The 14,318-nt window shown below is 38.6% G+C and overlaps 1 long non-coding RNA gene across 5 annotated transcripts in view; it reads left to right on the top strand.

Moving 5' to 3' along the window:
• The window catches only part of LOC106032688 (uncharacterized), a 442,177-nt gene that overhangs the window by 221,642 nt on the left and 206,217 nt on the right, over positions 1-14,318 (top strand). For 4 of the 5 annotated variants that reach the window (XR_010832749.1, XR_010832752.1, XR_010832750.1 and 1 more), the window contains exon 5: positions 13,172-13,335. This is a non-coding gene — a long non-coding RNA (uncharacterized lncRNA). The remainder of the gene's footprint in view (positions 1-13,171; positions 13,336-14,318) is intronic. The other variant, XR_010832751.1, reaches the window with a different exon arrangement.

Raw genomic sequence — 14,318 nt, 5'->3', positions numbered from 1 at the left:
TTAAATGGTCAGGATTCAAAGACACGATTTTACCCTGACTCCCATCTTACGTTTGGAGAGAACAATTTGTAACATGGGATACATTTGCACTTAGGTTCCCAGGAAAATATGCCACACGTATTTAAACCACTTACTAACTCCAGCATCAGCAGGCATCTTGCATGTCCCTAAGCCAGCAGATAAGGACAGGACCTGAGGAACTCTTCACATTCAGAAATTTTGTGGGTTTTGTTTTGTTTTTCCTCAGGAGGGCACTTAAGATAGTCAAAAAAGCATTATCTGAGGAAGAAGCACAATGGCATGGAACAGAACTGTTTGATTAGTCACATTAGGTATTTAACGTTAAATAGAGGCAGCCTATGGTTTTTATTATTGCTCTGAAAAGCTGCACTCTAGGAGGCACTAGCCAGTAATTGGGCATGTGTGCAAACAAAATATATATCCAACTTGAGTTATGCATTTGAGAGCAGTAGAAAGATTATCATCATAACATCCTTCACAGAATATTTCATATCAGGCAGCTTTCCACAGCTGTAGTTCTTGGTCTTTATTAGATCTATTATGCAAACACAGAAGGCTTCTTGAGTCAGCAGAAACTCAGCAAGCTGGTATGTGTTGTTCATGCTGCCTTGCAAATCACTTACCCTAATCACCTAAGAGTTGATTAAAGTGGAGGTTGATTGGTTAATTTGCTCTCAACCTTGGAGAACCCATGAAATTGATTATTATAGTAGTTATTAGAAAATACGTGGTATGTCATTCTTTCTTAGGGTACAGCTGACTCCTAAAGACAAACAAGAATTTATGGATCATTATGGGAAGCAAAAAAAACAAGGGGGCGGGGGGGAGTAGGGGATAACTTCCTTGTTAGGCATTTGTGTAACGTGCTTTTAAATCAAACAGATTTTCATCAATATCTCTATTTGTCCTCTGCTTGACAGAGTTCCTCTGACTAATTACACAAGTTAGGGAATGTATGGTCAGGAAAAGAAAAAGGAATGGGCAATAATAATATATAGAGAGAGTATATATTGTATAAATATACATATTATACCTCAGTTTTTTCTCTAACAGTGTCCTCTCTGCAAAGAGTTAAAAACAATGAAGACTATTGGGAAAACCTCCCTCCTCCCCCACGTGCAGTAAAAGGAAAGATAATCTAGAAAATACCTTGTGTCCTGAGGGAAACGATGGGAAAACTATTAACAGGGTGGAGTACTGCTATCCTAGTTCCAACTTTCTAGAAAAATTTTACAGTTCCCAGCCCTGCCCTGGTGATGAAAAGGGAGAAAGGGGGCTGAGTAGTTTCCCAGCACTGCCCTGGAAATGTCCATGACTGCTGACAGGGTTTCTTGGGCTCACCCAATATACCATATGTTTTTCCTAGCCATAGATGGGAGTAACTGTAATGAAAAGCGGATAACAATGCTTGAAAGATCAAGCATTTCGTAAAGGAAAACATATTTATAGTTCTGCCTGTTGTTTTATCCTTTTGCTCTAAGGACTTTGGCTGAAGGAATAAATAATCACACAGAATCACAGAATTGTAGGGGTTGGAAGGGACCTCAGGAGAAATGCTTTGCTTATAAGGAAGCTCATTTTGAATCATTTTAATAAGTACTGACAGTCTCCCAAAGCAAAAAGTTTCACAGGTACTAGCAAACACAGCTGAGCTTATGAGGCAGAGATGCAGCACAGAGGTGTGCTCCTGGAGAGCCCCAACACGGCAGCAGCACCACCCAGGAGAAGGGTCAGGGTGCAGTCACCAGGGTAAGGAGAGTGCTGAAAGCACGGGTTGCCCTATCACATCTGCTTCTTTCCCCCATTCTTCGCAGAAAAGAAAGCATTAGATATCCAGGTATTTGGTCTCCACACGTAAAGTTCTCTGTTACTCTTCTTGACCAAGGCATCTTAGTAGGACTTAACAGAATTTAGACTCTACCTTCTGTTTCACTGGCCGGAATAATCACATTTCAGTATGTATGCTGAGTAGTTCCGGTAGATGGTGTGGTGGACAGCTAGCTTTCTCTTTTGTGTTTCGTCAGTTCCTCGGTGACTTGCACATGAGCCAGGCCAGAAGTCTTGGGCCTACCATGCAGGACCCCAAAGCCCTCACATCTGAATGAATGTCACTAAGGGGAAACTTGTCCCCTTTCTTCTTTGCTTTTTCACCAGCATGGTTGCTTGTGGTCTAATCACAGCTGACTTTTTGTTTTGTTTAGTTTTAGGATTGGTGGGGAAGGGGGTTGGTTGTTCTTGTTTTGTTTTGTTTTTCTTTATCAGCTATATTGGTGCATATCCCTGACTTCTGACTACAGGGCTGGTCCCTGCTGACTGCTGTAGAATCTTACACACAGTTTAACTTACCTTCACAGGTTTCCTGACTGCATTTACTGAGGCAGCCTCCGTTATCTGGCACCATTCACTGAAGTTGCTAAAATCCACCAAAATATAAGAACTGCATGTACACGCCTTCGTTTTAGTTGCTGTCGGCATCTTTGTTCATACAGTTGATTAATTCTTCTGTACAATGCCTTGAGGAATTAGTGTGTGAAGTATTCCATCTGATAGATCTGCTGAGTGCATTTATGAAGACATCTTCCAGCAACTGTATTGTCATACAGCTGTAGAGGATTTGTCTTAAGTCCCGTCCTTACTGGTAAAGCCATGTCTGTGTATTTCCTAGTGACTAATTTATGCCTGAGAAGAGATGTTTGTGGGAGCCTGCTAGCAACTGTTGGGCTAAAATGACATGCACACACAATGTTTCCATGTTTTATATTGTCTACTCGTTTCTTCGTCAGGTGAATGGTGTGCTGTTCAGAATTGTATATTTTTTCTTTTCATAAATCATTCAAAAGAGTAAGAGAAGAAAAAAAAATGGGCTGTTGCATGCAAATCCTTAGTCATTTTAGTCATTTTCTTGCAAACATTGACACCTTGCAAGAGCTGCAAAGGTCCAGTCCAAACTGACTAACCTGCTAGGAGCATCAATTTGCTACCTGTAGCTTTAAGCAAGTCTAGCGGTACATTTTCATTCTGAACAGGTATCAACCTCACTACTGTGTACAGCGTTTTCCAGCTGGGGTCCACACTACCAGTTGATTAGAGGCTTTTCATGCTGCTAAAGGACAGTGAATTGCTGTAGATCAAATACTATCAATAAAGGCAGATGACCTCCTCTACTTACTGGGAGGAATTTGGAAGAGGGAAAGCATATGTATTTCATAAGCTGCCACATTCAACTGTCAGAGAAAAGATACAAATCTGTAATCATCTTTCAGATGGTTATTTCTAAGCAGATATTTTTAATCACCTGTTTTTACAGATGGCCCTCTTTATTCGTTAGAGCACACTCTAACACAATCCAGATTTTGTGTTCATACTCTGGCACCTGAGACTCAATTAATAAAGCCAACAGTGCAGGAGAATAGACAGGGCTTTAAAACACCTATATCCTGACACAGAGTCTTGTGCTTTCTGTACATGAATATACTTTCTATTATTCCTGGCCAAATATGGAAGTAGAGACTGATTTTGCAATGTTTTTTGATATCTTCCACTTTCTGGGATTTTGCCAATGGAGGTATGACCTGTGTGCTGAAGGCTGAAGCTTGAGAAAATGCATTTTTTCTTTATATTCCTTTAGCAGATCCTCTGAAATAATGTACGGACCACAGGCTGAAACTGCTCAAGTCCCCTGTTTTGTCTATATTTGGGCTCTGGAAGCAATGCTTCTGTAAAAACCCATAGGCTTTGTGATGCTATGCAGTGGCACAGGATAAGGACTCCCCATAGAAGGTGTATTTTCAAGGAATGGTTTACATCTGTTTTAAAAGCATTTATGCAGTCAAATCATTATTAGCATAACTGAGGAGCAGACCCCTAGTCGACCTGAGTGCACATGAACTCATAGTTAATTTCAGTTTCTAAGAAACAGAAAAGGGTCAATACCAAAGTAGTACCATTTTGCTCTATTTCTTAACACACAGCAGTAGTTTTGCCTTTCAAAATTGTGCTGGAGCTACAGATTCATTAAAAGATTTTCACTGTTGCTGATAGAGAGTGGTGCCTGGAGGTGCTAGGCATGGCATAGAGCAAAGCAGACAGACCCAGTTGTCACATGTAAAATAAATAAATAAAAACATACAGAGGGAAGATACATAACCAGCAAGCAGTGCAGAGGATAGTACAAGCAAATCTCAGGTGAGATCCATGGCCTAGGGCTCAGTTTGATTTTTGAGAAGTAGTTAGACAAAATGGAAAGCGAATAGAGAGTTTAAAAAAAGAGAAGATCACTCTAGGTATTGAATCACCGTGTATGACTGAGAGTGTGAAACAACAGCATAGAAAGTAATTCAGTGATGTTTCAGTCTTTCCTGTGTGTTCAGGGTGGTTGCTCCAGCTTCAGAACAGAATGTGTGAGCCCTCCTCGCTGCCTTAGTGCAAAGTCCAGCAACGGTGGACCATGGTAACTAGCCCTCTGCTAGCTGTATATAAATATTAATTACTGAACATGTCGCTTTTAATCACTGTTTAAAAAAAAGTGTAGGTTAAATTATCAAAGGGTAGAAATCACAAGAAATTAAGTCATTCTGTTACATTTTTATTCATGTATGAAACAAAAGGATGCTTATCTAGTTATTTACAATTATTAAATCAGTGATGTTTGTATCATGCTGGAGGACCACAGATGAATGAATTGTGCTCACAGTGTTTTAATATTCTATTACTCTGTTGAACGAAAGAGAATGATTAGCAGAGGTGGGTTCATTTTACGGAGCAGAATTTCCCTACCATCAAGATTCAGAAATTCTTAGCTTGGAACTGTCATTGCTCTTGGAGCAATATGGCACCACTCGGGTGCCACCAGCTTTCTGCTTCATGTGGGGAGCACTGTCCATTTGCAGTTCTCGGAGAAACATCCAGGACCCACCGTTACAGCATTTACTGAGCTTTTTGAACTGTCTGTAATCTGAGTGAAAACAAGTATTCTCAGCATTTTCTAAGAAAAAAGAAATACAGATCACCAGCTTTAGAAAAAAAAAAAAAGTATTTTTCCATTGTTTCCATGTACCGCAATTATATTTTTACTCACATTATTAAATAACGCCTTGTGTGAAAAAGTAGGTTTATATCAAAACCATCTGCAGTGCAGAACTCTTTCATTGACATTTTCTGGTTTTCATGCACTGATTATTTGTAGCATATTATCACAATATGTAATAACTGGTCAGATTTAACTGTCTTTAAACTCCCTAATCTCTTTACGTTAAATACAGTCCTATCTCAGCTGGAGATACTATCCTCCACATTTTACAGAGAAGTCAGCTCCTCGTGGTTACCAACCTCTGAGGTTTTTCTCCATAGTATTTTCTCAAATACCCAGAACATAATTATCCTTGATATCCCACAGAGAGTAGCAGGTCAAAAATTATTTGACATAGTATGTTTTTATATAAGAAAATGTCAGTTCATTTTACATTTTGCTGAAGCACATCAATTTTGATGACATTTCTTTAAAAGCTGGTAAGCACACTGCTAAAAAGCTATCTTTTAGACTTTCTAAAAAGCACATATCACTTTGAAATTAGTATTTCAATCATTTATGTATAGACTATGATATATATAATTTTATCAAGTCAAAACAAGAATGAAATGTATTGAGTTTATCAACACAAGTGTTTTTCTGAAGTTTGTTGTGTTTCTGAAGTCGAAGTATGATATTTCCTATGAATTGAAGAGCTAACAAATTATTGTAGGAAATTTAAGCAAAAAATCTCATAAATGGAAAATCCAGACTTCACTGGATTTGTACTTGTGAACTTCGTAGGCAACTCTGTCATCCTATGCACTTAGACAGCAATTATCAGCTGTACAAATTAGCTGCACTGTAGAACAATTGTGTTGGGTGGCAATTTTGTAGAAAAGGGACCATATCTTCTTATAGATCTCAAGTGAATATGAATCAGCATTATGTTTGTTTCCTACACTAGAAAAATGCGCATCTTGTACTGGAATGTGTTAAGAGGATCATCTTCAATAACATGTATGAAATAATCCTTGGGTTGATGGGTTCTTTTTACAGATTAGAATTTCCCTACCATCAAGTAGGGAATCAAAATTCTTACCTTGAAACTGTCCTTGCTGTTGTAGCAGTATGGCATCTAGAGACCACTTGGATGCCACCATCTTTCTGCTTGGCACTCTGTGCCATCTCACTTGGCACCACACCTCTAGGAAGTTGTGGAGCACTCAGAGTAGATCCAGGTGAAAGCAGGGAGAAAAGTCTTGAGGAAAGAGTGGATTATTGGGTTGTGATGTCTGCAGAAGACTGAATGAAGATATGGATACAGTCTTCTGGTATGTAAATGTTATCTTAAAAGAGAAAGGAAATAATTTGGTTTTCAGAGAATCATTTGTTTTACTGTCTAGAAGGAGAAATAATAGGCCTAAATTAAAGCAAAAGTGTTACAGATTATAACTACATTAGCAGGTAATTAGGTGCAATAGGAGTTTAGTAGTGGACCTAAATAGTTGGTACTAAAGCCTTTACGTCTGCACTAATGCACTTTCCTGTTTTCCTCTAGACTAAATTTAGTCTGGTCCCCTAGAGTGAACATCCACACCATCCAGGAGGTTTGAAACCGCATGAAGAACTAATCATTGGTTCTAGCCTGTACATTCCCCTTAGGTGTTGGTGCATATTTGATGCGCACCTGTAGCAGATCTTTCGGTTTAGTTTCCTCCAAATGGATTCTAACTTATGAGCACCAAAAATTCTCCGTGGACTGAAATAACATACGATATTGACTTGAAAACTGTACTACTGCTCTGAACCAAACCACTAATGTAAACAGCTTACATTATGTTACATACATAATGCAGACATCTGCTCATGCTAGAGGCTTTGTGTCAATGAATTAGATTGATGCCTTGTAAGAAGTTAGATGTATTTGTCAGGTATTGCATGAGTATAGCTCGTTTTCTCAAGGTCCTTTCCAGTGCTGTTTTCTGTGCTTTGATTGTATAGTTAACATTTTTTCTACCCAGAAAGGGGGAGACTGGGATAGATAAACACTATAATCAAAATGTGTAAGGGATCACTGGCCTGAGTGCAGAAAGAGATGTATTTAGGTCTTGGGGATATGAATAAATTAACCCTACTGCAAAATGTATAGTACAGACGTACTGTCAATATTTTTAAGCTGGTCTCCTGGCTTTTTCTTTGCAAAAAATTACATTTTTAAAGTTCAGTTGCGCTGCCCATTTAGGCACCACTATTTTTCTATTTTATTCTTACCATCAAAAGGGAATGCAGACTTCTTGCAGTTACAAAACAAAACAAAATGTTTAAGTAAAAAAAAAAAAAAAGTCAGCCTATCGTAAGTATTTATGATAGTTTTATAAACCTATAAAAATGTAAAAACGGTCTGCTGATTTCTAAACTCACTCCTTAATTGAGTGACATGAACTTTAATTAATTAAATGGTTGCTTGAATTTTTAGGTGAATTAGGATATTAAGTCTGTGTTCCCTTTTTCAAGACAGTGAAACAAACTGGGCCACTATAAAACGGCAAAATCCATATATTATTATACTCCCATTGCTTTTGATTTTTTGAAAGTTTCTAATTGCTATTAGGTGCTCAAAGTGTAGGTGGTTCCAAAAAGAGTGTGGTAACAGGTGCACTACAACCTAAGTGAGACATAGCTTGCCTAATACCCTGTGCTTACACTAGCAAGCTGGGAAAGTCCTCCTGGACTTAGACTGTAGAATGTTCCCATCTGAAAACATCAATTCCCCCATATTTTACTTGCTTTTACTTTACAGGCTTTTCTCTTTCTTCAATGCATTGTGCTGTTTTAATCTCACCTTTTTCTCTTAAGCTTGCCCTATTTCCCACTCATACATAGCTAGACCAAGCCCTTTTTCAAATGAAGACACAATTCTGCAAAAATATATAGATATATTTTAACCAATTAGCTGTGATAAATTTAATTCTATTAAACATTAGTTAATCTAATTTAGTGGTACTATGACTGATAATCATTTTGTATGAGGATTTTCTGAATTTGGGTATATTTTCACCCAAATCAGTTGAATCTTTCCTAGTGGTGCCAGGATATCATTTTGAAATTTGGGAAATTACTGTATAAGAATTTTTGGTAGTGATCATGTGATGTTCAGGCAAAGAAGAAAAATGCCATTAAATTCAGTGGCTGCCTGTATTTGTCTTTCTCAATGCCTTTCTAGAAGGAGGAAGCTAGACTCCTTGAATCTCCACGCTGACATTGCTTTTAGTATTTCTTTGTTTCTGACCAGTTGCACTCTGCTCCTCTTGGATGGGGAATCATGTGTACTACTTCTTTGCATTCTCCTTTCCAGCTGTATGAAGTACGGTCATATTTGAATCTCCTTTGGGTTATGGCCATCTGATTTCAAGTTAATGTCTACTTATAATATAAAAGTCAGTAATATATGCATCTATGCTGACCTAACATGACCTCACCACAGTAAGAACAGTTTTTAATGGCCAGTGGGACCTTCCAGGTTATGTTTCTCTCTGCACTGGTATGTAAAAGAAAGTCCTATTATGATTTTTCATTGCTGGGTGGCTGATTACATTTTTCTGCAATAAGTGCCATTTGGGGTAGGTATTATCAATTATATACCCTGAGGCATACGATGAAGACTTGTTTCTCAGGTAGCCATGGATTTTTTTTAAATTGATTCTGTACAGAGACCTCTAGAAGTATGAAAGTATTACTGATCACATTTCTAAGATATACGAATAATGATCTGATGTGTTATAATTAAAATATTACAAGATCTGGTAATGCAAAGATGACAGTGGAAACTTCATCTGTGTCAAATACTGGGTTCTCATTTTGGTATACTGAGATTAACGTGAATCCAGGTAGCTTGTTTATCTATACAACTCTCTGTTTAGAGAGGTGTGTGTCAAATGGGTAGAAAGTTGTCTTTTATGTTGTTTTACACTACTAATCTTCCCAAATCTTTACGTAATCAACATACTCCTCCTAACGTTACCTCATCATTTTATTCATGACTGGATTTATTCATGGGTTTTGGTTAATGTCTAGATTATCTCCCTAAAGTGAAGAAAGAAATTTTGTTCATTAGAAGATTAAATTTAGGTTTCTCACCAGAGAACACTTTTTTCCTAGGACATACTGCCTGAGGATATTCCATATTATTATATATATTATTCCATCTATAATATTCCTTGCTTTTAAGGATGGAAGGGGATTCAGCTGTCCCCCATGAAAACTGGATTCGGTATTGGACAAAGACCAGTGCAATGCTTCATGGCCCATCTTTCACACCCTGAACAGCAAACTGCCCCTTTCAGCAAAGCAGTTAAACACATGCTTATATCCTATTGACTTTTTACCACTTAAACATATGCTTAACAGCTTGGCTGAATGGGGATAGACTTAAGCAAATGATTAAGTGCCTTTCTTTATCGGGTGTCAAAGGAAGGGGGAATATTTGCCTGCTCTGCTTTTAATTTTCAGTCTTACTATTCACGAGTCTACATAGATAATTGTGGGTCGAGAAAGCTCTCTGAAATACTGTATCCTCTTACCAGGTGTATGTATGTTTTTGTCTGGTTAACCAGCATGAGGTATAGTACAAGAAGCAGACTGCTTCTTGCTTTCCTCCTCCTAGCACATTTTTCAGGTCTCTTGCATTGAGTTACTTTTTTATATATTGATTCAGGAAGAAAGTATTGACTGCTTGTTTCAATACCGCCCAGCATAGCTAGATGTAGCAATTTAGCTCTCTTAAGGCAGAAATGGGCAAACTCCCACTGAGACAGCAATCCATTGATTAACATCAAATACTCACAGCCTTTAATGTCATTCTATACCTAGACTCCTATATTATTAGACAGTGTCTGGTTCAGAAAACACAGGGATATAAATCCAATTCCACTTTTACCCCCTCCCAAGAGAAGGAGATTCAAAGATATAACACAATCCACCTGAAGCATAAATCTGCAACTGAAGCTTAGATGCAGACAACAATTTTCTAGTGCAAGCTGTTGAATTGCTTTCCCTGGGTCTCTCTCATTTTTCCATCATCATGCAAATGGCTGACTATTGGGTAATACAGCCTTCCCCTTATATCTGAATAAAAGCTTGGTACTCTGAGCTTTGTCTCCTGGTGAGTATGGCAATCATCAGAGCATTTCTTTTCATGAGCTTACACACCAATGTAACTGTAGGGACTCTAGGAAGGGGCTAACCTTTGATATTTTTAGAACAGTGTGAGATAGTTTGGCTATTTTGATTTGATCTGCACCAATTTACTGCCATTAATCAGCAGGGAAAGCCACTAATGAACCAGTGACAGATTCCCCAGCTCTAAAGCAGGTACCGCATAGCAGGGTTTCTGCTGTCTGTTAGCGAAATATCTCTGCTTGTTTCTAAATAACAAAGATTTTCATTGATGCTGTTGGTTGATTTACCTTTCTCCTGATGAAATATTTGTTTAATTGGACATTTCCTGAAAAGTGTCTTATTGCTGCCTTTGCCACTGTAGGATCACCTCTTCCAGAAAGAATTTATGCACCTGGGATTATTTTTACCGTGAAGGTCTCAGCATCTTCAAATTTCAGAGTTTGTACACAGACAAGGAGCTACAGCTGGCAGCCCATGAGGCTGAGCTCTGTTAGCCTTAAAAACTGAGACCTGTGTGTTGTGCATGTGTTTCCCTAGAGACCAGGAGTCAGCACGATGAGTAAGAATATATCGTTGAATAATTTTGAAAGGGTATTTTAGGCTCAAGTTTAGTGCATTCTCTCCCCTTGGTGGTGAGGTGATAACACTATATAGATAATTCATGGTAGTAAACACCATGAGACATGGGAGACAGAAGAACTGAATGAAGTTTGCTATGAATTAAAAGTTGGAAATTTGAAGAGGCTTTTACTGCCTAAGGGAGCAGTCTTGGAATAGCCTTGTAGATAGAATAAAACTGATGAGATGTCTAATAAACTTTATGTCAGAGGTTGATACCTTTATGAATAGGGCAGTAAGAAATGGGTGCTAGTAATCCTGAGAGACTGTATTTGATGACCCAGGAGGCCATTTTCATGAGCTTCGTGTCCAGCGTATATGGTATTGAAGTGACACATGCAGGCAGCACACCTTCTCTTCCTGGATAAAAGTAAGTCACATCTCTGTGTGCCTCCTTCGTCTGCACAGCACAAACTGCAATGAAGACCCGTTATCGGATGGGGTATGCTCCTTTAATGCAAACAGTAGTTGTTTTCAAAAATGAAATTCACTTTGTAATGTTTTCATTACAGAGCAAGCAAGCACACATTTGTTGTTTGGAGGAACTGGAATGCTTTGTAAGCACAACAAACACTGTAATTGCTTGAAGTTGCATCTGGTGTGCAGTGCATAACAGTGGCCTTGCACTCACCCATTTTTTTTTTTGACCTGTATGAATCATATTGTTAGAATTTTTATCAAAGTTGAATGAAAAAGAGTTCAGGGCTGTAACTGAGTGACAGTTTACACCCATTTTCTTAGAAGTAACCCTTGGGAATCCAGAAAAACATGAGCTTTGAGAAGTATCTACTTGCCATTATAGGGTTATTCTTCCAAAGAATCAGGGAATCTTATGTTTCACTGGAATGTTTCTAACGCATAATGATTACAGTAAAAATTAAACGAACGAGCCTGATTCCATAGACTGTTAAATGGGAAGTCCCTACTCTTAGTTTGGACTCATGTTCTCTTTGCCTACCTTCTTCTGTTTCTTCTTCTTTTGATGAATTTGCACATGACTTGCAACCCGATACACTGCTTTCTCAAATCTGTCCTAGTAAGACTTCTGATTTTTTTGCTGAGTAGCACATGGAGTAGAGGAGAGAACAAGGGACACAATCACTGCCTCTGACTTAGTGTTTGAGTATTAATCGGATTAAGATTTCTTAAGCAGAAAATGGAATTTAAAAATGCTCAGTTTTGGCAAGCACTCAAAATCTGATCGGTTAGAAGCAAATAAATAAATAAATAAGATGAATCACTTTGACCTTTTTTGTTTTGTATCTGGACAACAGTGTTGTCAGTGAGTAGCCACCATTAAAACATCAGCCTTTGCACACAATGGCATTGTGCAGCCACCCTGCTGCAGTGCCCTCATGTGTATTTGGAATGGGAATTCCAAGTGGTAGCATTGTGGATCACGTTCTGCACTTGTTAATTTCTTAACAATGTATGTTATGTTAATGTATGTAAACATGCAGAAGACTATATTCTCTCATCCTAGGTCTTGTGCATTCACTAACAGCTTTTCTCCTTGGCAATGTTGTCTCATGAAGAAAAGTTTATGGATATGTTTTTCAGCAGGATAGTAACACAAACTGGAATAGGGTATCCAGAGATGTTGTAAAATCTCTGTTTTGAAGACCTATCTTGGAAAAGATTTGGTAATATGATCAAGTGTTGGTGAGCTCTAGTGATCATCTTTTTAGTGGAAACTAAATCTAGTGGAAATTACATTTGAAGGTTCCTTCTAACCAACTTATTTATTATTCTCTGAAATAGATGCATCTTCAAATCTTTTGCTGTGTATTTTCCCATTTTAACAGTTGAGTATCTTTAATTGAACAGCTGAATCTTTTTTTGTCATGATTCTTAATAAGTTTCTGCTGCTCTGACACCTTCAAAATTTTGATTTACTTTATTATAATGTTTAAGATGCTGCACATTACATAATAAAATTGTTGTTGTAATTTTTACCCGACAAAGGAATTTAAAAAATCATTGGAAGTTATAGAGAGACTTGAAACATACACAATCCAGTTAATAGGTGCTGAGTTTTCATGCAGTATATTTATATTATAAATATGTATGTATGTATTAAAGAATGCACATTCCATACCTATGTGATTATATCCCAGTCTGCACACACAGCACAGCGACACGGTGGTTTTGCCTGTATGCAGTAAATGGGAAAATCTGGGCCCCGGCTTCATGCTCCCAGCTGCTAGCAGGTTCTGTGGCTGCGCCGCTCGGCCAAGGGTGAGCCGGAGGGAGGAGCGGGCAAGTGGCCTGGGGCAGCTCCTGCAGCACGGGTAATGATGTGTATAATGGGTAATGATTGTTATGTCTTCTCACCTCTGGCAGGTCACACAGCCCACTGATGGTCCAGAGAGCACGGCATAGTGAAAATATACAGGGATTCCCCTGGACCAAGACTGTGGAAAGTATACGTGGTATGCAGTGTATGGCAGAAAAACATTCTTGGGGTGGCTGGAGCCAGACCATTCTCATACAAAGACGTGAGTAGGGTGAGGAATTCCTCCTCTTGCTGTTGAATCCTGACCAATGAGTAAATGAAACGGCTCTGCAAGGTACAGCTCAGCTCAGCTGCTGGTTTCACAATCCTATTTTGCTCTTTATAGTACTAAATAGGCTGGACTACTTAATTGGCATGTAACCCTGCAAAGTCAAAGAGTTTAATGGAGCAAAGATCTAGGCAAATTTAGCCCCTAGGTTGCTCATTTGACTCAATATCACTTTGTGAGTAATTCCTCTGAGTGTTATGGATTGAAATAGTTTCTTTTCTTCTCTGAATATGAGTGGTGCAGCGATTTAAACATTGCATATCTAATTTATTAATCAGCTTGTCTGGATTTCAGCTGAATATCAGCTGAGAGCAAAAAAGCCTAAACCAAGATCTCAGAAAATGTGTTTACTTTGCAGGCGCCAAACTGTGACAGGCCTTCTGTGAGGAAAATTCCCAGTGACATACATTGACATACTTTTATAACAGAGCGGTTGGAGAGAACTCCAGCATTTAGATACGTGCACGACACAACCTTGCTTTGTGATCGGATCCGTGCACGGATTCTGGCTGGAGGCTGGCCTGGAAAGAGTTAACACTGCCCTGGCTGGGAGAAGTGCACAGCTGCAGCCCCCAGCACAGGGATTTCCAGCCCCTGGGCTGACCCAGCTGTCAAGAATTAAGTAGTGCCCCAGCACTCTGCAAAAGGGAGATGTTCCAAGGGGTGGGCTCCTGTTAGGAGCTAGGTGCTTTGGGAGGGAGAGTAGGGGAAAGCATGAGCTAAAAAGAAAAACACCCTCTTTTTCCTGCATTCTTTCTCTTTATTGGATTCAGGCTTTGAATGAACTTTTATATATATATATATATATATGTTTTCCTTTCAAACTTCTATATATAGACAGATTTATTTATTTTTTTTTGAGTCCACCTGTTAGCAATATTAAGCAAGAAGCTTTTTGCTGAGTTCTTGCTTCTGTTAGGTAGCAA

The sequence above is a fragment of the Anser cygnoides genome, chromosome 7, assembly GCF_040182565.1.
Source record: "Anser cygnoides isolate HZ-2024a breed goose chromosome 7, Taihu_goose_T2T_genome, whole genome shotgun sequence".
NCBI classification, from domain to species: Eukaryota; Metazoa; Chordata; class Aves; order Anseriformes; family Anatidae; genus Anser; species Anser cygnoides.
Note: the sequence above shows the minus strand (reverse complement) of the source record. Positions and strands in the feature narration are given on the sequence as shown.